The sequence below is a fragment of the Equus caballus genome, chromosome 1 (assembly GCF_041296265.1).
Source record: "Equus caballus isolate H_3958 breed thoroughbred chromosome 1, TB-T2T, whole genome shotgun sequence".
In the NCBI taxonomy this organism is placed as follows: domain Eukaryota; kingdom Metazoa; phylum Chordata; class Mammalia; order Perissodactyla; family Equidae; genus Equus; species Equus caballus.
In genome coordinates, this window is record NC_091684.1 from 165,772,585 (window position 1) to 165,797,007 (window position 24,423).

Below are 24,423 nucleotides of genomic sequence, written 5' to 3' on the forward strand. Positions count from 1 at the left end.
TTTTCATTGGACCAGCCTCATGTAAATAGGATTCACTGACTGAATTTGTTTCAGAACGATCAATCCCGATTTGATGTACTATTCCTTTATCACATTAGCCTAAATTGCCTGTAAAGCCCCTCTGTGGGTTTTAAAATGTTCTTGTACCTCAGGCCTTACTATAGGTGCATTTGAATGCAATATTTGCAGATTGAATTGTACTTTGGACATTTTATGGAAGTTAGCTTTTAAAATGCATTATTTCCCATATTGGATATTTCTAAAGTAAAGTGAATACCTATTTGCTCATTCATCTTTTGTTTAAATACAGATTTTAAAGTATTGAATCTGTTTAAAGCAAGAAACTTTCTGTCGCTAACATCTCTTCTTTAGGTCTTTTGGTGATTGTTTCTTTGCAGACTAAACAGAATAATAGCAATTATGTCACGCCAACCCAGTGGTATGATTATCTTTGTATTACAGGGAAGAGAGCAAGTCACAGGTGGTTCTGGTCCCCATCCCAAGATCAGTCACCTGGCTCCTTAGTGGGTAGTTAGGTACAGAATCCTCATTATCTGAGTTCTGGTTCAGTGTCCTTTTCATTGCTCCACCGTCTGCTGCAAGAAGAAAATAAGTGTATGGAAAACAGGGAAGTGGCTACTTCACATGTCATTAGAAAGCCTATCAATGGCTTTGAAATTGGCTCATAAAGGGAAAGCAGAGACTATACTAATAAACTCAGTGCCTAATGAGCATAGCTAAGTCTTTTTGCAGCCTTGGATTTTCCATAGTTTAATCCTTTGTGAAATAAAATGCACTGTAATGGCCATAACATAGCACCCCGGGACAACTTTAGTTTTGGGGAAATACTTATTACATATGTCTTCATAAAAATAATTGTAGACACATCTTTGTGCCTGTATGCTAGTATTTAAGGGCAGGGTCTATACATTCACATTTTTATGACTATGACTATGAAATATTGATTTGTATTAATTTAATAATGTGGAAGATGGTGCTCTAAGATCCAGTGTCCTATTTTTCCTACTTAACCTGAAGCAATATTAGACGGAAATTCAACTTGGCATTCTTTAATATATTTAAAACATAAAATAAAAAAGCAATGAAAATATAGCAAAGAACAAGCTCCCCTCAGTCAGGGAGGAAGGAATAAACGGAGAGCCTGACACATTCTGGTTATGTTCTATGAGAACTAGATTTAGAGAAAAAGATTAATCTGGTAAAATGTATTTTGTTTTTGCAGCGTACCTACTTGATTCCTGACATTCCACAATCTCATGGTATTCTTTGAATAAATTATACTCGTTTTGTTTGAAAAAGACATTTAACATATATTAAATAGTGCAGTTTTGTGGGGAGGGGAACTCTGCTAAGCTACGTGTTATACTAAAGGCTTTGGGTGCAGAATGAGTCATCGTGGTTTTTATTTATTCATTCATCCTTGGATCCTTTTAAAACTCTCTAAGGCCCTAATGACCATCATCATTATCATCACTGAAAACTGCTTTCTGGTGAAAAGGCAATAGGCATTAAATTTAGAGGCAGCGTTAAATTATCAGTAAAGAGGACGTGGAATAGTACTACACACGTATTCCTGGACACAATGTACTGAAAGTTCCTCTGGCCCCAGTCGGGCAATCTTCTTTATAAAGTTTGCCGTTACGTTGTTCTCTTCTCCTTTACAGGGCAATATCATTTAGCTCAGGAGAAAATAAAGTACAGGCCAGTTCCTATGCACCAGTGTTAAAGATTGGAAGTCACAAGAAAGTTCTTAATTATAAGTAAAATTTTAAGAATTCACAGTATCAGAACCTTACTGCAAGCCTTTCCCTTACCTCCTGTGGTTCCTTGCATGTCTTAAATAAACACCTTCCAGTGAGTGGGTGAAAAAAATCAGTCAGAAGTGTTTTGAACTAAATCTTATTAAGTCCTTTCTGTCTCCGAGGTACTTTAAATATTCCATTGTCATTCAGCAAACATAAAAGAGGCTTTACTTCTCTGTGTCATCCCCAGCAACAGAATTAGAACTAGATTTGCAGGGCCAAACCCCCTGATTTGGGGATGAATTTAGTGTGGCATCTGAAAGTATGGGAAAGTTAGTACCTTGTGATCAATCCAGAGGGTCACTCCACCTGGCAGCGCTCGCCAGTCTCCTTCCTTCCCCGCAACTCCACCACAATTTGGGCAACTGATGCAGTTTAGAAAGTTATCCGGAAGAGAGCAGACCAGAGATGATGACTTTCTTCTTTTGTCGAAACATTGTAAGTTAGCGCAAAGTGTTCTGAGCTTGGAACAAGGCTATTAGAGATCGTTCTCTGCTATAAATGGTCCATTCTCTTAAGCTCTCTATTTAAGCCTGGAGGTTGCCAGATTTCTGATTTTGAATGAGACGACCAGGTATTTGAACTTTCTGCCTGATAAAAACAAAAGCAAAAGCAAAAAACCAAACATAAGATCCCAGTGTGGAACAAAATGAGTACCATATAATGTAAAATGTAACTTTTAATACAGGCTATTGTTGACAAATTTTCCATATCTGTTAATGTGGTTCTTTTTCAGTTTGGTCAAACATATTTTTACCAAGAGTGACAGATATCTTTTTGGAAACAGCTGGCAATTTCTTTAAAGCCTCTTTTTCTGTAAAATGGAAATGCCAAGCCTTGTCCACATTTAGGGTGCTAATGTTGATTGATTGAGATAATATACGTGAAAGCATTCTTGTTCTTGGTTAAATTTTGAACCAATGCAAGTAGTTGCTGTCGTGTTTGCTGCTATTCTCCTGAGACTCCTAGAGGATATATCTAGTTTTATTGTTGATCTTTGTAAATAGATTTCCCTAATCCAGGCATATAGTGAAGTAGAGGCCATCGAAGGGAATTCACTTCCGCTGACACTCTTAAATCTTCTGGCTCCTCACTACTTCTAAAAAACAGAAAATATTTCCTATGTTGATCAGAACCTTTCTTTCTATTGCCTTTTGTAAAGTGCTTATTTCCTTCAGCAACTCTTTCCCACTGCTTGAGAGTGACAGGACTGTCAACCTCCAACGTGTCTGGCCTCCCTTGCCAGAACAGATTGACCAGTGCCTCACCCCAGGTAGTAGACTTACCATGGGATCCCCTTTGGGAAAAGAGTTCTGCAATTTGACGTTTTTCAATATTCTTTTCATTCTGAACCTTAGCATCAGAATCCAAGCATTCCTCATTTTTTTAAGAACTTTGGACAGAATGGAAGTAAGGTTTCTTTTTGCATTCTTCCTGTTTCACTGCAGCATCATTATCATCTCTTTTTTCTGTTTTTTGTTTTGTTTGTTTGGTTGGTTGTTTTTTTTTTGGTGCTGAAACCCAGGAAGGAACCATTATTGTCTTTTTAACTATATAAAATGTTAATGGAGGCCTAAGGGGGATGTTGTATTTCTGTAATTAATGGTTTTGAGCTGGAAAAATCATTCTTAATTATTGCTTTCAAAAGTGAAATAATGGTCTGCATTGCCATCATTTCTAGCATGTATGTTTAGAAATCCAATATATAGAAGTTCTTTTAATGATTACTGTTTTCACAGTTACTTGATTGTTTTTGTCACTATTAGACCCAAAATTACTTGATATGAATTATATAGTAGTTAAACTCTGTAGATGTGTGGAATTTTACCAATCCCTGTGAGTTCTGAACAATTCAAAGCTTTCTGAATCTTGGTGTTTTTGTTTTTTTCCCTAAATCTCTACAGACTTCTGAAGTGAAGTTGTAGTTCTGAAATGTATGTGGTTCAGAATTATAGACTAAGATGCACTGGCTAAGTAGACTTGAGTCTTCTAATTACTGGCCACAATGACTTAACTAAACATGTTAAGCTGATTAAAAGTTTAAGCAGTGTTTGCAGTTAAAATAATTTCTAGGTGAGCATTTGCTGCATTTCACCACACTAGGGGCAAAGGATTCTAATCCTCAAAACAGATTGAGTGCTGGCAAGTTCAATTTCATACAGCATTTACAAGTATATTTATATGGAACTGAAATTAATTATGCAGAACAATTTGTTTCAATACCTGTAATTATGAAACACGCAACTGTAAAAAACAGAGAGCCTTTATTGTTATTGATACACTTGAAGGGTTTCCCACTAATGCTCCCCTCCTTGGCAAATTTTTATATGGTTTTAAAAAAATTCTTCTCTACAAAATTAATTTTAATTTTCTGTAAGTCAATCAAAGGGTGTTTTCTGCCAGAGTGAGCCATATAATTAGATGAGGTATTGTTTCAACTGCACAAAACTGAGAATTCAATTTTACAAATATTTACTGGGGTACAAAGATCAATAAGACCAAATCCCTGCCCACTTGCAATATAAGTCTTAGAATAAAGAGGGGATATGTAACAAAGGTCTTAGATTGAGGGCTCAACTCATTTTGTGTGACTGCTGTATTTGGGTGAGCCTAAGAGTCCCAAATATTAATCTGGGAGAAGGCCAATGGAGCATTTCTTTACCACCCACTCTTCTACCCACAGTTGGGATAGGCCCCTCTCTTAGGAGAAAATGTTATATATGTAAATTTACCAAATAGGTAAATTTTGGGGAAAAGGATAGGCTTATTCCATTATAAAACAGAGGGGTCAAACCTATTTCTTTTTTCTTTTTTTTTTAGGAAGATTAGCCCTGAGCTAATTGCTGCCAATCCTCCTCTTTTTGCAGAGGAAGGCTGGCCCTGAGCTAACATCCATGCCCATCTTCCTCTACTTTGTATGTGGGACGCCTACCACAGCATGGTGTGCCAAGCAGTGCTGTGTCCTCACCTGGGAACCGATGAACCCCGGGCCACCGAAGCAGAACGTGTGCACTTAACCGCTGCACCACTGGGCAGGCCCCCTCAAGCCTAGCTCTAAATGATTTATTGTAAAGATCACTTAAATAGCAAATGCCTGTGGTGACATTAGCATTGAATCACTTTTGCAAAAATTCAATTTTCCAAAGGTGACAACCCGTAAGACCAAAGCCTAAGATGGTGATGATTATAGAGTGAACGTTTTGTAATAAGAGGACATCTTTCAAAAGCTGACATATTTGGTTGGCATTATTAGCTGTTAAATTGACAATGTACCTGATCACCTCAGTCAAGGCCAAAAGATGGACATAAGGCACAGGGTGAAAATATGAGGTGTGACCCCTCTAAAATTTGGCTTTTCTCCCTGCCCACAAAAATACTATATTATAATTGAAAACAGAATATGGGCAATGAACCATTTTTACACCAAACTGTTAATTTAAAACGAATATGTTTAAAAGAAAAAACTGGGAAACAGTTGCTGACTGCATAGAGGAGGAAATTTCACTGCTGATTCCTACAGTTTTTTGTTAAGAAAGCAATGATTTTGCCAAGTTTCATAGTTCAGGCATCAGAACTCTGTTGCTGTTCCAAAAAATAAAAATAAATAATAACTAGTTAAATTAGTGTTCGGGGAAATGGATTAGATTGTAATGTATGCAAGCAATTAAGCAACACTGACTTGATTCACTGTGATGTCTAAAATGGCATTTTAAAAAATGAAAGTAGCTAAATTTGGCCCTGATAAAATATATAGCAGCAATGGGTTAGGAATTTTGCAGTTTTGCCCAAAGAGTCCAATCAAACAACCCATATATTAGGTGGCTGTTAACATGCTGGCAGCTGAATTTTTTACATCAGTTTCCAAGGTTGCACGGTAATTACATCTACTGTGAGTCATTTTTGCAGCATATTTTATAAAACTTTTACAGGTTTGCTGGGAAAGGATTATTCAAAGTCACCTTTTATAAATTCTGCCATGAATATTAGACAGTTCTTTGAAAATGTTAGTGTTTACCACTTGCATTGCTTCTGGTTTAAGCGTAGCTGGCATTTGAGGGTTTAGTATAGTATATGAGGAGAGCTTCCTATTCTGTGTAGACCTTCTGTTCCCTGCATTGCTAGTTTATGTTCCCACTGAGCTGCTGCCAGAACAAAATAAATCCAGTTGCCTTTTGCTGCTCAAGGCCAACCTAGCAACCATGGAAAGAATTAGTTGTTCTGAGCATTTGTCCTAGGATGTCATTGGAGGGTGGTGATGACCAATGTAGTCCACAAAGGGCTTGCTCATTTGAACGGCTGACTAATTTAGATTTAATCTTTTGGTGCTTGCTCTTTATTCTTATTCCCAATTATATCCAGTCAGTGCCCAGAGATGTATTTAAGACTGTGATTGGATAAACTACTTAGCATAACCTTTAGATCCACTGCTTATTAAATCAATAGTGCTTTGGTTTATTCTCTTTACATCAGTACATTTTCACACCTGAGTGAAAAGTCCTGGTTGTTTCTTCACATTAATATTCTAAACAGTTATTACTGTTTTATTTCAGGGATGGCATTGTATTCGCTTTAGAATATAAAGGCCAGGTAAAAATTATGATAAGATGTTACGTTTTGGGGGATGGTGCAGAATCTTAATAGGGGCAATATCGGTGTTGGAATTTGGGATGGAGGAAGATAAATGGCAGGAAAGCTGGGGCTCTTTGGAGAGCTAGAAGTCAAGAGGGAAGAGAGCAGACTAGTCTTCTCTGCTGGAGTCCTTAGCAGCCTCAACACGGTCTTTAGGAAAGCCCAAATAAGATGTGACAATTGTAGTTCAAAAGACGTGAGGTGGGAAGATTATGGTTGTCACAGTAGAAGCAAACCCCTTTCACCCTCATGCTCACTCAAAGATCCAAAAAGCACATGTCATTTTGTTTCCTCCACTTACTTTACTTTCTAACTGTTGTTGTAACCGAGGTGGTAAACTCTGCTGATACCTCCACCTTTGCCACTTTGAAATCTTCTTGGTTTACAAAGAATTAGCCTTGGCTATTGTGCCATGTGTTTGTTTGTTTGTTTTTATTCCTCAATCAAAAGAGAACACATTTTTCAAAATAGGTTTCACACCTTAAAATTCATAAATAGCAATTTCTTTATCTTTGGAAAAACATTTGAAAACTTGACTCATTCATTCAACACATAGCTATTGAATAGCTGCTTGTTAATAAGGGCTCTTCAAGGTATTGGAGATTCAATGGTAAACAAGACAAACATCTTGTCCTCATGGGGCTTACATTCTCATAGAAGAGATAGCTGATAAAGAAATAAATTATTGTAAGTACAATGCAGAGAAATAGAGCGGGGAAAGGGAGAGAGAAAGGCAAGGTAGTGGCTATTTTAGATACAGTGCTCAAGAGAAGGCTTTGTGAAGAGGTGCCATTTGAACAGAGACCTAGATGAAGTGAGGGAGGGAACACTGCAAAGCTCTGGGAGAAGAGTGTTCCAGAAGGAATAAATAGCTCCTGCAAAGGGCCTGAGGAAAGAACAAGGTTGGCATACTTAGAAGTAGCAAATATAGCCAGAGCAAAGCAAAATTAAAAAAAAATGGCAGGAAATAAAGATGGAGATAGAAACAATGGCCAGATTATGGAGGACCTTGCAGGTCACACTTAGGTAGTTGGATTTTATTCTGAACATGCTGGGTTACCACAAAAAGTTTCAGGCAGAGGAAGTAACATTTTCTTTTCTTTTTTTTTTTTTTTTTTAAGATTTTAATTTTTTCCTTTTTCTCCCCAAAGCCCCCTGGTACATAGTTGTATATTCTTCGTTGTGGGTCCTTCTAGTTGTGGTATGTGGGACGCTGCCTCAGCGTGGTTTGGTGAGCAGTGCCATGTCCGCGCCCAGGATTCGAACCAACGAAACACTGGGCCGCCTGCTGCGGAGCACGCGAACTTAACCACTCGGCCACGGGGCCAGCCCCAGGAAGTAACATTTTCTAACGTGCCTTTCTAAAAGATATCTCTGGCTGCTGTGTGGGGAATATTGGGTTGGAGCTGAGGATGGGGATATGGAAGAGTGGAAGCAGGAAGACCCATTAGAAAACTTTGCAAAAGTTTATGTTAAAAAGGCAAGTGTCTTGGGTGGTGTTGGTAATAGTTGAGGTGGCAAGAAATGGTCAAGAATCAGGATATATTCTGAAGGAAGACCTGATAGGATCTGTTGGTGAATTTGGATGGGGAATGTAGGGAAGAAAGTCAAGGATGCCTCTTGGTTCACACACCTGAGCAAGTGGATACATACTAGTGCCACTTATGAAGAAGGGGTAGCCTGGGATGAGCAGGTTGGAAGACAAAGGGGAGTGTATTAATCAGCTTGGGATGCCATAGCAAAATACTACAGATTGGACCTAAACAACAGAAATTTATTTCTCACAGTTCTGGAGGACTGGGAAGTGCCAGCCAATTCAGTTTCTGGGGAAGGCCCTCCTCCTGGCTAGACCTTCTCACTGTGTCCTCACACGGTAAAGAGAGAGAGAGCAAGCTCTCTCATGTCTCTTCTTATAAGGTCACTAATCCCATCAGACTAGGGTCCCACCCTCATGACCTCATCTAGCCCTAATTACTTCCACAAAGGCTGTCTCCCAACACCATTACAATGGGTTTAGAATTTCAATGCATTAATTTAGGGAGGACACAAACATTCAGTCCATAATAGGGAGGTATAATTTCGGCCATTTTTCTGCTTTACTTTACTGCAGATGCAGACATATGTATCAATTGTTCAAGTGAAGATGAGTAGACAGATACATGAGTGTGGAACTCAGGGAAATTTCGAGGATCAAGATGTAAATTTGGAAGGCATCAGCATTTAGATGTTAAACCACAAAAGAGCTGAAAACACCGAGGGAAGCGAATTGAAGGCAAAAAAAAAAAAGGACTGGGACTTCATGTGGAAGTGATGGAGTTGTAGGATTCAGCAAAGCAGACTATGAAAGAGAGTTCTCTGAGGTCAGAGGAACACCAGCAGAGCATGGTGTCTCAAAAAGCAAAGAAAGAAGAATGTGTTTCAAGAAAAAGAGCTTCACTGTGTCAAATTTTGTTGATTAGTCAAGTAAGATGAAAACTAAGAACTGACCATTGGATTTAGCTACAAGGAGAATGCTGAGGGTCTTGACAAGAATGGTTTCTGTGGAGCAATGGGGAAAACAGCCTGAATGGAGTGGGTTTGGGAGAAAAGGGAGTGAAGAGGTGGATATGGAGACTATAGACACAGAAGGCTTTTGAAGGTTTTACTGCAAGGAAAAACAAAGAAATGAGACAATAGATAGAGAGGATGTGGGGTCTAGAGAGAAGTATTTTATTAACGAGAGATATTACAGCCTGTGTATGCTGATTGAGGATGATCCAGGAGAAAAGTAAAACAAGATAAGTGAGTCAGGCAGGATAATTGTAGCGGTGAAGCCCTGGCATGGTCCAGAGGGAACAGGATCCTTGTGCAAGTGGAGGGGTTGGCCTTACATAGGAACGTGATTCACCAATATAAAGGAGGAGAAGACAGGGTACGTGGAGCTGGATGTGGTATGGGAAGATGAAGTAATTCTCTTCTGATTTCTCAATTTTGAATTGAAATGAGAGGCAAGATCATTAGCTAAGAATGAAGAGGAGAGAAAACTGTTAGAAATTGGAGGAAAAAGGAAAGAGTGTGGGTGTGAAAGTGTTAGCCTAGAAAATAGAAGAATAAGTTGACTAGGTAAATGTAGTAGGTTTGTGAAGGCCCTGTGAATATAAATCTAAGATGAGACAAATGAGCACTTCAGTATTAAAACGGAGTCAGCCTGTGTTTTTTGCTAGCTATCTTTACTGTTTGGTGCAGGCAGGGAGTAGGTGGGGAGCTGGGTTTTAAGAGGATTAGAGTTTTGCTCAGTAAGTAAGATAGAAGTAGGGAAAGGATTTTTTAAAAATCATTTCCAGTTGTCTTTTGCTAAAACCAATTTCCCTAACTAAAATCCATTGTGTATGCTGGTATGTAGGCGTTCAGTTTTTTTAGTTATGCCATAACTAACAAACTCAAAAGCTGAAAAATAGCTTTCCCAACATAAGTACTATAATTTCTTCTATCTCTCACTTATTTAATTCAAGTCGAGGACTCTAATTTTTTAAATCCTTTTTACCGGTTTTTCTCACATAATACATAACAGCATAAGTTGCAGAGAAGTAATTATGGATGTTATTAACATTGGTACTTTTGAGTTTCAAAACAACTTATAAGTATGTTCAGAAAAATAGGCTATTCATACAAGGAATATTTTTTATGATTCAGATTATTTTAAATAATGTTTATTTTAAATGATTCAGATTATATTTAGTGGATGCATATAACTATAATTCCATGAAAACCATAAGTTTATTTAGTTTTATTGAAAGCCACGATGAAGGTAGCAATTCAAATACTGATCAAGCAAATTCAAGAAAAAAAAGTCTATAGAGTCCAATCAAGATATAAAAAGCAAAGATCTTAGTCCGTTCGAAATGTAGCCTTTTGGTCTCACCTCTTAATCTTTCCTCATTTCTGCCCTTCCAGCCCCTATACAGAGGGGCCAGGATGCAAACTGGAAACATATAAATAAAAGAATTGGGCACTATAGAAATACAAAGGTCAGGAAGGTGTCATGAATGGAGCCTAGGCAATGTCAGATACCGTGTTCCCTTCCTGGCTGGTTGGAATAGGGTGGTATTTTAAGTATTACTTAGAGGTCCTAAGACTTAAAGTAGAAGGGTTTTTTATAGGAAAAGCAAAGAGATGATAAATCTAGAAAACTTGGTAAGTAGTTTTTTGTTGGTTAGATTTGGCGTCCTGCTTAGTAAGTACCTTTGACTTTTGATTGCTATAGCTCAATGTCCAGGCCTAAAATTCAGGAAAGTGGCTTGCTCTAGGCTCTTAGCTTAAGAAGGAGGGAGAAGAAGAAACTTTTCAATTCCTTTCTTCATTGTCTAACTGCTTCACAAGAGCAGGAATGGCAACTAAGATTCAGGTGGATACTTTATACAGAATTGAAAAGGAGGCATTCTCTATGCCTCTCCTTATGAACTTTATTATGCATATATAGGAACACTAGACCAAGAATGGACCTCAACACTTAGCATAGTGTACAGGATTGAATGAAGAGCCAAGAAATAAAGGAAAGAAAGGAGTACGAAAACAGAGTCTCTAAGACCTTGTGTTTGAATAGTCTCATGCAGATTTGTCTGACTTATTTATTATCAGTGGTTCTTAACTTCCGGGATGTAGGGGTGCTCATAGACTCATGGATTCCTTTGAGAATCTAATGAAGGCTGTGGTCCTGCTCTATTTCCTCCCTAGTTCCTGGACATCTGAGGAGCTGGGAGGAGCCGCAGCAGTGGCAACCTGTGCCTCTGGACAGGAAAGGAACACCCTCAGACTTCCCTCTGCTTTGTCTTTTGAGGCCTGTAGCTGCCCAGCTCACCTGTGCCCAAGCTTCCCAGGGAAGGGGGCAGGGGTGTGGCTGTGTCGTCTTGTTCCAAAAAAAACACACACATATACTCCCACCCCCAAACTTTACACATATAAATAAAATTTTGAAAAAAAGTCAGAAGTTTATGAATTCAAGATAAGGAATCCCTGTATTATATGATCTTAAAAATGTCAGCAGCCAATAAGTTATTTATGATGTGAAGCTCTGAATTTGATGTGAGGGTGTAATGATGTCTTGGATACATGTTTTTTTGTGAATCATTTTGATTCTCTTCATTAATTTGAAAGGTTTCTATACTGAAACACAAAAATTAGAGCAACCACTAACTGAAAAGTTGATAGCATGGTAAAAGAATATTATCAGAAACATTCCCAGATATTTTTAAGGCCTAACAATCTGTATTCACCCTTCGCACCTCAGTCCCATCTCATGCTATAGAAACTGCTTTTCTGAAACGGACTGTGTAACGATCCTGGCTAATCAAGATGCAATCTACAAACTCCACGTCACGGTCTGTCTGTCAGATACTTCAGAAGATAATGTTTTGAAATCTCCAAAATATAGTTAAAAGACGCCTTTTCTCCAGTGAAATATACCTATTCAGGTTCTTTAAACTGGATATTATTTCTAAGCTGTGATACTCAGAATGTTCCAACTCTGGGATAGACATCTCCCTTATAAATGTTTAGGGTAACGCCTATTTTTGACAAACACAGAGCACCTATAAACTGCGTTTCTCTGTTCATAGTCCATTGGGGTTTGCCTGTGTGTTGGACTTCAAACAGCAACAGGATTGTTGAGGCAAAGAGGGAAAAGAATAATCAGATCAAGACAGATAATCCATGTCTCCAAGTCAAAACAAAGGTAAAAACAGAGCCTTTCTCAACCAGCTTGAATGAATTTGTATTCCCTAGTCTTTATGTCCACCTTTCGATCCCCTCAAATAAGTGTACCCCACTCCATCTTGTAGCTCTAGCCCCCAGCCATGCAGACACACAGACTGAAAGTTGAATAGTGGTGTTTTAACCTTAAACTATAAAATTACAGCTCTTTTCTCACGTACCATACTGCTTCAGATAAAAGACTTTAAATGTTAACATTCCAGATGTTTAAAAAAGGAAATGTGTAGTTGATGCTTTCAAATGTTTCTCATCCTCTAAAAATAGCTTCCCAAGATGTATTCAATTTGGCCATTCATATGTTCTGCTTCCTTTTGTACAACATATGACAAAAACAAGTCTAAAACTTCAGCCCCACATATCAATTTTTGTGTGTTTTAATTGTAAAAAGAAGTCTTGATATATATCATATGTTCCATATTTAAATGAGAAAAAATGTTATGGTTTCCTTAAATCTGGGCTGGGTTTCTCTCAGAGAGAATCCAAGAGTCATTAAGCATTCAGGATTCTCTTCATTTTTCAAATGTGAATCTCATTAGAGGTGAAAGAAGATAAAGTTGAGTGTTAACTGTGGAGGGGACCTTGGTCAGACAATGTTGGCTCTATATCTCTCAAAAAGGTAAGTGACTCTATAATATAATAACTTTCGAGATAAGTTTTATTTAAGGTATTTCACCCTATGCCCAGAAAATATAAACATTTAAAAATTGGTCCAGGTCTAATTTATTTTCAATGAATAAATATGATGTCCTTCCAAGTAATCATACTAACATTTCACAGAATAGTGCCTTTCCCATGGAGGAACACATGATTCAGACAACATTGAACTTCTGTGGTTACCTTTTTCATGAATGTGACCTAGTATCCTTCAAGCTGAGTGTCATTTTACATTCACATTCGAACATGATAAATGTCATCTTCGCATGTGTTTCACAGAAGGACGACCAGTGCAGGGCCTGGAGATGCAAAGTCTCCCTGTGCCCTTTACCCTGGGGATTCATGGACCAAGACAGTGTGATGTGGTCAAAAGAGCAGTGGACCAAGAGTTGAAAGGCCTCTCTGGCACTTTCTAACCACGTGAAAGTGGATGAAACCTTTACTTTCTCTGAGTTTCAATATGCTTCTCTATAAAATGGAGGGCAGTTATGCCTGCTTACCTTGTAGAGTTGTCATGAGAATTGAATGAGATAGTGTACGTGAACACGCTTCCAAAACCGCACCATACACACAAGGTAAAAGAGAATCTGGATTCAAACTTTATGGTTCTCTGGCTCTTGTTTGAATTATGAGGAGTTTTATAAATTCAGTCCTTTTTAATGGTTGGCTCTAATACTTTATAATGATACAAAAAGGGATGGGAATGTGCACTATAATCATGCAGGAGAAGATTTGGTACTTTTTCTTTTCCATCTCAATTAACCTCTGCTGAAGGTCATAGACAGGCCAGAGCTGAAGGTCCATTTTCCTTTTTGATCTTGTCATGGCTTCAAATGTAAAGGGAAGAAGTAGCCAGTTGTAAAATGCACAGTTTTCTGAAATGCTCTGAGGAAAAAAGAACATTTTCCTCATATGACTCCCTTATTCGCATTTTTCTAAAATGAATAGATTTTTTTTTTCTGCTGTCTTCTTTGCCTCTTTGTCTCAATCAAACTTGTGAGTATCTGATTATAATCATCAATGGTCTGTGATATTTCTGCGTGGTATGTTACAACAGTGTAGGGCCAATGTGTCTCCAGGGCCTCATAGGTTTGATAATGTTAAGGCTACTGTAAGTAAAAGGAACTTACTACTATAATAATCCCAGTTTCATAACAGTTCCAGCAAGTTGTTGCATTGGTGTTCCTTTCAGTCATAATCAAAATGTAAAAGTGAGGCACTTTTTAAAAGGTATATATTGTTTCACACTGGGCTAACATTTGACATGGAGAGAAAATTTTTCTATTTTGTATGCAACAAATACTGTTTGAGGACCTACTATGTGCTTGACACTACGCCGAGAATGATGAAATAAGAGAAGTCGTAATAATAATATTAACCACTCGTGGAGACCCTACTGTGTACCAAATATAGGGCTACCAGCTTTGCATGAATGACCTCATTTAATCCTCACAAAAACCCTGAGAAGTAAGTGTTCTTGTCCCCACTTACCACTTACCCCATTCTTGTACCGTTTACCGCATTTGAAGAAATGAGGCTCAACAAAGTTAAGTAACTTGTGCAAGCTCACCATTCCACAAATATTTATTGGTTATACAATCAGATATCAGCTGCCCCTTCCTGCCTCTGGAGACCGAGGCAAGGTTGTCTTGAACCGCTCAACTATGCAGCTTTTGAATCCCAGGGCCTTCCCAGAGTTTTCTGTTAATTCCCCTGTCTTTCTTTGTCTCTTGGGGTCCAGCTATGCCTCACCTCAAATGTGAAACTCCACCCTCTCCAGGTTTTCACAACAAAATCCTCTGCATCAAGCATTCATGCCATGTGCAGACTTTGGGAAGGTTTTGAGGACAGCTCTGAAGGGGCTAAAATTGTGCTTAGCCCTCATAATCTTCTGTTTGTCCATATTCTCTCTCTCTCTCTGTCTCGCTCTCTGCCTCCCTACAGGACTGCCCAAATTTTTCTTCCTTTCTTTTACAGAGCTCTTCTCCTCTCCACAAATCCTGAATCCAATTAAGAACCAGAGGTCTTCCATGTCACCAGCTCTATACTTCTTAGAAGGACATTGTAATTACACAAACAATGTGGATTCCTGATATAAATTCCTGTTGGGTGTTACACCGTGAGAAATAGTTATATACATATAATACCAACTATGCATTTATTTTTTCCGTTCACCAGCATTACTAAACAAAAGACGGGGCCTAATTCTACTGATTCTTAGACAATAAACTGTTTCTAATTTAAATGGTGGGAGGAAGGGGAAAATAATATAGCAAATATACCCATATGCCCTCTACTCTTCTTAAACGTATATTTTTTAGGTCCATTATGGCAGGAGTTGGCAAATTTTTTTTCTGTAAAGGGCCAAGTAGTAAATATTTTTTACTTTGCAGGCCAGTCTCGGTTGCAATTACTTACCCTTCTTTCATATAATGACAGCAGCCATAGACAACATATAAATGAATGGGCAGGGCCGTTTTCAATAAACCTTTACTTATGAACACTGAAATTTGAATTTCACATAATTTTCCCACATCATTAAATATTCTTCTTTTGGGTCTTTTCAACCATTTGAAATATAAAAATTTAAATATCAAATTCATTAAATTCATATTTTTTCTCTTTCTCTCCCTTATTACATTAATTATAAATATAATACATTTATATTTAAATGTAAAAACCATTCTTAGCTTCATACAAAAACTGGCCATGAGGGCTGTAGTTGCGAACCTGTATATCATGATATCTTTTATAGTTGTGAAAGACACATACTAGCTAAATTGTTACATGTTTTTCTGCCCCGCCCAAGCTAAATCCAACTTAATGTACATTCTAGAAAAAAAAAGATACTCTTTCCACTAAGTACAACTAAGCCCATCATTTCTTACTCCTTTCTCTCATCTCACAAATACAGTATAACAATTTTTCTGAGGAAATCAATTTTGGAGTCATGGGTTAAAAATGGGGTACTTCTCCTTGGGCCAGGGTCTCCTAAAGTGTGTACCATGGAACTCAAACTCCCATAGCTTTTAATGTGTTACCAAAAGAAAAAAGTGGAGGGAAAGATTTATGCTATTTACTGTTTAAGTCACTCACTGGAGTCAAGCTAAACATATTTTCTTTTTATAGAACCTTAGGTTTTTCAGAACGTTTAATATGTTAAGGCAGTCATCCAAGAGGATGATATAGTATTTAGTGATTTTTATCTTACTAGCTACAGAACTCTTATTTCTTGAAACATTTCAAAGAACTAATATTCTCAAATCCAGATGCCTGCTATGCAAAATGTGGTCCACAGAGCAGCAGCATCAGCTATACCTGGGAACTTGTTAAAAATAAAGACTCAGGCCACACCCCAGACCTGCTGAATCAGAATCTTTATTTTAATACGATCTCCAGGTGTTTTGAATGCACGTTAAATTTTAAAACCACTGCTGTGGGCCATAGTTTTGTAAATAATGCTTTAATTTAAGTTAAAAGAATAGCACAGATTCCGAAACTAAAATAAATCATAATATAAATTACTAGAATTTTGGTTACAATGAAGTAAAATTCATTTTCATGAGTGAAAGTTGAATAACTCAACTGGTTACCCATATTGTTTTTCTTTCTGCTTTTTCTTCCCAAATCCCCCCAGTACATAGTTGTATATTTTAGTTGTGGTTCCTCCTAGTTGTGGCATGTGGGACGCCACCTCAGCATGGCCTGACGAGCGGTGCCCAGGATCCGAACCAGCAAAACACTGGGCCACTGAAGCGGAGCATGTGAACTTAACCACTTGGCCATGGGGCCAGCCCCATACATTTTTTACTTCTTCGTTTCTCATCACATTCTGACATTTGTCTTTATTTCTCTTTTGCTTTTGAGGGTTTGGGTGAGGAGAGAGACAAGGCAATTGAAAAATAAACTTATGAAAGGTACATTAATTGATTCCATGTTCTGAAAGTCTTAAAGTCTTAAGATAAAAGAAAAAAATTATCATTCTGGAGCCATAAATGGAAACTAGAAAAAAATCCTCTGTTTTTGTTTCTGATTCTTAATAAGAACACTAATCTTCGTAATCATCATCTCTTAATATATGCACGATTCTCTCCAGGAGTCTCTCAATCTTTGTGATGTCCCAGGTGAAGGGCGTGCTGCATGTTCTACACCACAAACTTGCGTATTTAGGTAGGAGGACCAGCGAACTTTGACTGCTGTTTACTGCAAGTAGATTTCAGAAAGCCCTGTGTAAAATTTACAACACAAGTTCTGCCTTCCAGACATATATTTGTTTAAAACTCTCATGATCCGTGAGCAAATAGTTTTCTTATATTTTTAAGTGCTCACTATGAGTAACAGCTGTGAAGTTGTTCTGTACTTTGCTGTTGGCACATACTGTTTGGAAACCAAATGAAATTCTTAAATTGGTTCATATAAATTTTCATTGTGTACCGCTGGTTCAAATAGCTAAGTAACTTCTCTCTTGCTCTTCTCAAGCCCCCTTTTGTTGTTACTGTTATTAAGTTGCACCATATGATAAGAAATATGTTCCTGATTTTATTCTCCAGTTATAACTCTGGATCTATCATTCTGTCTCTCTCTGACACCTCAGAAAGAGTAACCTGATTTTAAAAGATGGACATCAGGCACAGTTGTAAACAACATTCACATTGTCTCTGTTTGCAAAAATCTTCCCAGTTTCCAATTTGCTAATCCCTTTTGTAAAACAGTTCAGCATATAAGATTAAAAAGTCATAAGACTCCCAGCGGACCAGATTCTCATTCTCCTCAGAGAAAGCCATTGAGAGTATTCTGCTATTCTGCATTAAAGAGATGTGTGGGCCATGGAGCAGAACAAGCATCTGGGCCACATATGTAGTTAACAAGGATGGATATATGTAATAAAAATATTTCTGCACGCACCGTGCAGTAGTTGCACTGGGAAGACCCTAACTCCAGCAATAATTCTTTTACACAACTCAAGGGCAGTGATAGCCTGTGACCAATTGACCCTAGTTGTGGTCTATTGCAGAACACAAAAGTGATGCTTGTTCTTGTATACATTCCCTGAAGTTCAAGGCTTTTTTGTTATAAAACTCATCTGCTCAAATATGTCAGCCTAATTTCCTTTAAAACTGAAACTTTGGGATGATATTTGATCATTCCAAAATAGTCAATAACCCGCTATCTTTCAGGCATCTTAAGTATAAGGTAACAAAGCTGAATTAGACCTCAAGTTCTTAAAGGGCTAACATGTGACCCATGTTGATTGAATTAGGATTTATACAATATTTCCATCCTGTTACTACTCACCTTCCATCTTTCTGGATCTACCTTAGATTCTGCTGTTTCCATTAAATCATTTTTTATTTCCCCAATCTGATAGCTCTTCCTCTTTTGAATCTCTAAAGTATGTTGTGTCTCCTTAGGGGCACACATAATGCTGTTCTGCCTTGTCCTATGTTTACGTTCACATGCAGGTAATAATAGTACCTACCTCATATGGTTGTTATGAAGATTAAGTAAATATATTTAAAGCTCTTAGAACTCTGTCTGCACATGGTACATGCTATGGAAGTGTTAGCTGCTAACATCATCATTATTTGTAATATTTAGATGACCTCTCATATCTCAAGTTTATAAAGGAATTTCCCTGTGTTTTCTTCTTGAACTTTTATGGGGTTTTGTTTTACATTTACATATTTGATCCATTTGGTATTTTATTCTGATAAACAGGGTAAAGTATACAACTTCATACTTCTCCACATGACTACTACATAATCTATCATCTATTGTCTTCCATTTCTCCCCCGCTGATTTGAGATTCCACTTTTATCATATACGAAATTCCCGTAGGTATTTTGAGTCCCTTTCATATGGCAGAACGACACAACTCTTAAAGCCTTACAGTTTGTGTCAATATCTGATAGGTCTAGTCACCCTTTCATTGCTCTTCCTCTGACAACTCTTGCTTATTTGTTTTCCCAAAGAACATCAAAACCTGCTGGTATTTTGTTAGGTGGTGTGGATGTTGCTAAATTTACAAACCAACATCTATGAGTTGTTGAGCTTTCCGAAGTACGTGGTTTGTCTTTACATTTGTTTCAAGTGTACTTTTGTGTATAGCAAGAGTATTTCCTCATATGAGTCTCCCACATTTTGGTACAGTTTATTCCTAAATACTTTACCTTTTTTTGTTACAATTTTAATGTCTTTTTTTCAATTATATCTTCTAATTGGATATTTGTATGCATGAAGGCTTTTTTCCCCAGTATGTTAATTTAATATCAACTATTTTCCTAAATTATTATATTGTGTATAGTGGTTTTTCAGCTAAATTTCTTGGGTTTTCAAGGTATAATCATATCATCTGCAAATAGTACAGCTCTATACTCTCCTTTAGAATTTTTATACTTATCTCTTATATAATCTTATCTTTCTCTTACAGATCAATTGCATAATCTTTTATATAATATTATATAGTATATTATTATAATCTTATATAGTATAATATTATTATAATCTTATATAATCACTTTCCCTTATATAATTGTGTTGCCTAACATCCCTGGTCATTGTTATAAAGTACTACGATGGCAAGCATCTTTGTCTTGGATTTGACTTTAGGAAACATCTTCAGCATTTTCTCATTTAGTTAGTTGTCGGCTTTTAGGCTGAGATATATTTATTTTATTAAATTAGTGAAGTGTCTATTGATTCCTTTTGTTTTTAAATAACGTTTTTTAAAGTGGTTTTAAAAGAATAGATGTTTAATTTTGTCAAATGCCTTTTCAGAGTTTCTGGAGATGATCATGATTTTTCTCCTTAGATTTACGATATGATGAATAGTAGGAACCTATTTCCTAGAGTTGAACTATTCTGCATTTCTGGCATAAATCTCTTAGAGACAAACATGATTTTTAATTAACAATTGGATTCTGTTTGCTAAAATTTTATTCTTTGCGGTGGTATTTATAAGTGAGCTTGTTCTGTAGATTTTTTCCCACAATCTTTGCCTAGACCCATTATTTCCTAAAGGACTAGCAAAACAATGATATTATAATTCCATCATTTATTTATTTATAAATCATTAATTCTATTAATTACTAGATGGAATACTTCTATAAGGAGAAACTTTCCTTCATCAACTATTTGGTTGCACTGAGGTCTAGCTTGTACTGAAAAAGTAGATTAAATGCTCCACTTACCGTTTATGAAAATAATGAGTTGGTTTCCCAGTATTCTCCAAAGATAACTAGAGGAGTTTTGTGGATTTCCTTCAATATTTCTCTGAACTCGTGAATTTTTTTTTTTTTTAAAGATTTTTTATTTTTTCCTTTTTCTCCCCAAAGCCCCCCGGTACATAGTTGTGTATTCTTCGTTGTGGGTTCTTCTAGTTGTGGCATGTGGGATGCTGCCTCAGCGTGGTCTGATGAGCAGTGCCATGTCCGCGCCCAGGATTCGAACTAACGAAACACTGGGCCGCCTGCAGCGGAGCGCGCGAACTTAACCACTCGGCCACGGGGCCAGCCCCCTGAACTCGTGAATTTTTAATGTACCTGATGTGTTTTAACAATTGCCACTATTTTTATTATTATTAAAACTCAAATTGTCCCATTTTGGCCAGTGGAAGTCTCTTCAGCCTGGCTTCACAGTCTTTGATGGTGTCTCTGCTTTCTTGTGCTTCAAGGTTTCCAGATTTGCCTTGTACAACATCCCTCTTAGTCCAGAACAGCAAGATCTTCACACCCCTCTTCACTCAGTCGTTGGATTTGATCTTACAAAAAAGGCATGAGCTTGGGGAAGGCAGCTCAGCTCAGGCTGACCCTGAAGAACTGGCAATTGGAGGCTCTGTGTGGCCTGTACTCGCCACAGCTGGGTCTTCAGTCCTTCCTGGAAGGAGATCTGGGCAAAGCATTCCTCTATTCACTACACATGGAAATGTTTAGTCATGTGAGTGAGGCCACCAGGAAGAGTGCATAATGTTTAGCCAACATTGATTATGCGTTACAGTGACATTGAAAAGGTAAGCAGAAGAGTTGCCCACAGAGGGAGTGGTAAAAAGACCAAACAGGTAGAAAGAAAACTGGAAAACATAGTGTTACTGAAATCTATTTCTTTATTTTATTTTCCCACCATCATTTCTCCTGTGCACCTAGAACGATGCCATAGAAAGAATTAAATAGCTGTTCATTAAATAAAAGAATGGTCAACTGTGTCAAATTCTATAAAAGGCCCAGCTAAATCATGGAAAAGTATTCATTTGCTTTCTCAAAACAAAGGTGACAATAATCATGGAGATAGTAGGTCAGAAGGTGCTATGGGTTGAGGAGTGCAGTGGTGGCCGAGCAGGGAAGAGAGCCCCTGCTGTGGTCTGTTCTGGAAGTAGCTTGACTAAAGGTGTGAGACTTAACGGTGGTGAGAAACTGCTGGGTGGGGGAGGAGGGGTTAGCATTAAATTTTCTTAGTTTAGAGTTTTTGTTGGTTTGGTTTCTTTTGCTGTGTTTCTTAAGTTGAAAGAAACCTATGGATATTTACAGGCTGAAGGGAAAGATCAAGTCGCGTGGGGGTGTTGCATACTGGAGAGACAGGGGAGAATTTGTGAAGCAAGATTCCTGAGGAGGCAAAAGCAATTCAGATCCATAGCACAGGTGGAGAGATCAACCTGAGCAGAAGGAAGGCCAAGGTTTCTACTGAGACAGGAGGAAAAAGAGGGCAGCATGGTGAACATTCAGCAAGAAGTTCTTCAGTAAGGCATAAGAATGACAAACTCAGAGCTCGGTGTCACAGGTAATATTAATAGTCTTTTATACACACTAATACTAGCTGGTATTTTGGTGCCCTCTTTTCTAATGTTTGCAAGGAGCTTGTGTTTCTATTTTATTCCATAGCTACATATTAAGACGGATTAGAATTAAAATAAAGCCCCTTCTCTAACAGCATCATAGTAGATCAGAGCGGGGCTGAACCAAGGACTGGAAGACCCAGGTTCTAGTCTCAGCAGGACAATATATGCCTCTGGGTACATAGAAATAATTAGCTTTTATGAATTGTAACGTTTGTGAGATATTTAAGAGAGAGAATCAAGAGCACATGTTGATTAGATACAAAATGGGAAGGGAGAGGAAAGAATCAAGAATGACTCCCAAGTTTCTAATTTTGAATAACTGGATGGTAGAAATACTGGAGAGAAAATAATAATACCAAATTATTAGGATCCATTGAGATGATGTATGTGCTCAAACCTCAGTCATGCACCGGCACCACGTAGTGATGTTTCTGTCAACAACGGACCACATGTATGACAGTGGTCCCATAAGATTAGTGCGTATAGCCTAGTGCGTATTAGGTTTGTGTAGTATACTTTGTGATGTCCACACAATGAAATCACCTAATGATATAGTTCTCAAAACATATCCTGTCGTTAAGGGACGCATGACTGTATACCCAAATTAAACACATTCCACAGAAGACATTATGTTAAGAAACTGATACATAATGTTCACTGAAAATATGGAATGTATAGAATAAACTATAAGAAGGTAAAATGGGGAACCAAACTGTAGTACAATCTTATAGCATGCAAGTGAAAGAAAAATAAAATAATCTCACTGTTAATTTATAAGAGATGGCAGGAATAGATATAGAGAATTTTTAACAATTTAAATTTTCCTATGTTCTTATTTATCCTGAGGTGCCATTGGTCTTGTTCTTTAACTTCCCCATTATTTCTTCTGAAACAATTGCATTACAGTAAGAATAGATAAATATAACCCTGAAGTACTGTAGATCACTGAAATGTTGGTTGCTTTAAACAAAAAGAAGTATCAAATCAAGTCAGTTTCTAGATTGCTGTTCTCCTGGGCACTGGTTCATCGTTCAGAGCTGTCAAAGGGTCTTGTCACTCCCAAGCTTCTGTGACATGCAGGACTAATTGTTTGCAGCCCAAGGCGTTGCATGTCCCACTTTTAAAGGCATCAAGACAAGCATCCTCTGAATTATCCAATCACTCCAATTCTTCTATATTAATGATCCAATAATGGTGTTTTAAATTCCTTTGTTTTATGTTAGTAATTCTCACTTGCCTGCTGGGGTTTAATCAAGTATTCACTCTACCCACAGATGATTCAAATTATTTCAGACCACCTGTCTCAGAGAGTTTCAAAGGCATTTTTAAGCTACTCATATTTCAAATAACTTTCTTTAAAGAGCATAAAAAGCATCTTGATCTTTGGCCTGAACTCCTCAATATATATATGAGGTCTTCAGATGCATGAAGTCTTTCCAAATTTCTCCAGCCTTTACCAACTGGCCAGCTTCAAAATCCTAGAGAACGTGTCTGAATGACTCCTTTATGACAGCTTCTGCTGCCTGGTATTGTTTACAATTTTATGTTGTTTGCCCTGTTTTTCTAACTCAGTTGAAGACTTCTGAGGGCAGAAACTGTCTCATGCCTTTTGTTTTTACGTTCCCTGTGTATAGCGTAATGTTCCATATATTTTTTTAAATAATCAAATATTTACTGAAAATATAATAAGGTAGGACAGCATTGTGGTTAAGAAAGCTGCCTGGTTTGAAATGCCAGCTCTGCTATAGGAGCTCCATGACTCTGTACACTTCTCCAGTGTCCTTGTTCCTCAGTTTCCTCATCTGTTAAACAGGCATAATATTGTACCTATTCATAGTATGGTTAGAGGAAGAAACGGGCTAGATTAATGCTTGCCATATAGAAAGTACCATATCAATGTTTGCCTAATGGTGATAATGATCTCTATTTAGCACTTGAGAGCTTAATTTATTTAATAACTTGACACTGGTTAATGTACTATACCTTAACCAGTGTTTCCTCCAGAAAAAAAAAATCAGGAGCACTATCCCCACTTTTATTTTTCTAGAGTTAACTACCCTGTCCCCAAGACATCTATGAACAGACTAATGCTAGATGGGCAGGACGGTCTCTTAGCTGCTTGGTGACATTAGGTGTTAAAGTAATGGTGGACATTCACCATATGAATACCATTTTGAACAAAGGAACCTAACCAGTTTAGAGGCTCAATATACCACTAATGTGCACAGCTAAGCAGTGCCAGGACAAGGCGCGGTGATGACAAACACTGCAAAGTCTTTCAATTCACCTTTAGCAGCACCAGTAGCGGTACTTCTGGAATATGGCAGATTTACATGATAATTCCAGGAAAGAGAGGAAAAGGGGCAGGGAAGAGAAGGGAAAGAAGATACAGAAGGGCAAAGAATGGCAAGAAGAACTGTGGGAGATCCTGCTGAAATAATACAGAGGTAAAAACAAAATATTGATTTTTTTTTCTCCCACTCTCCATAGCATCCCACAGAAAAGATAATGTTTAGAGATATGAATATGAGAGTATTCACAAAGAAAAGAAAGAGAAAATAAGGATAAATTAGAAGTGAGAAAAGAAAATATTGAATACATCTGGGGCACCCATAACATTTAAGCATATAAATGGTCTTGACAGTCATACATTTTGGTACCGCATTTTTTGATGCATTCTGTGGTTGAATATATTTTTAAGAACCAAAAATGGAAAATTATTCCAGTGGAAACTTTTAA

General features: G+C 37.5%; 1 long non-coding RNA gene across 1 annotated transcript in view; it reads left to right on the top strand.

The window, feature by feature from the left end:
• LOC111768345 (uncharacterized) overlaps nt 1-24,423 on the top strand; it is a 90,788-nt gene that overhangs the window by 24,319 nt on the left and 42,046 nt on the right. The window lies entirely within an intron of this gene.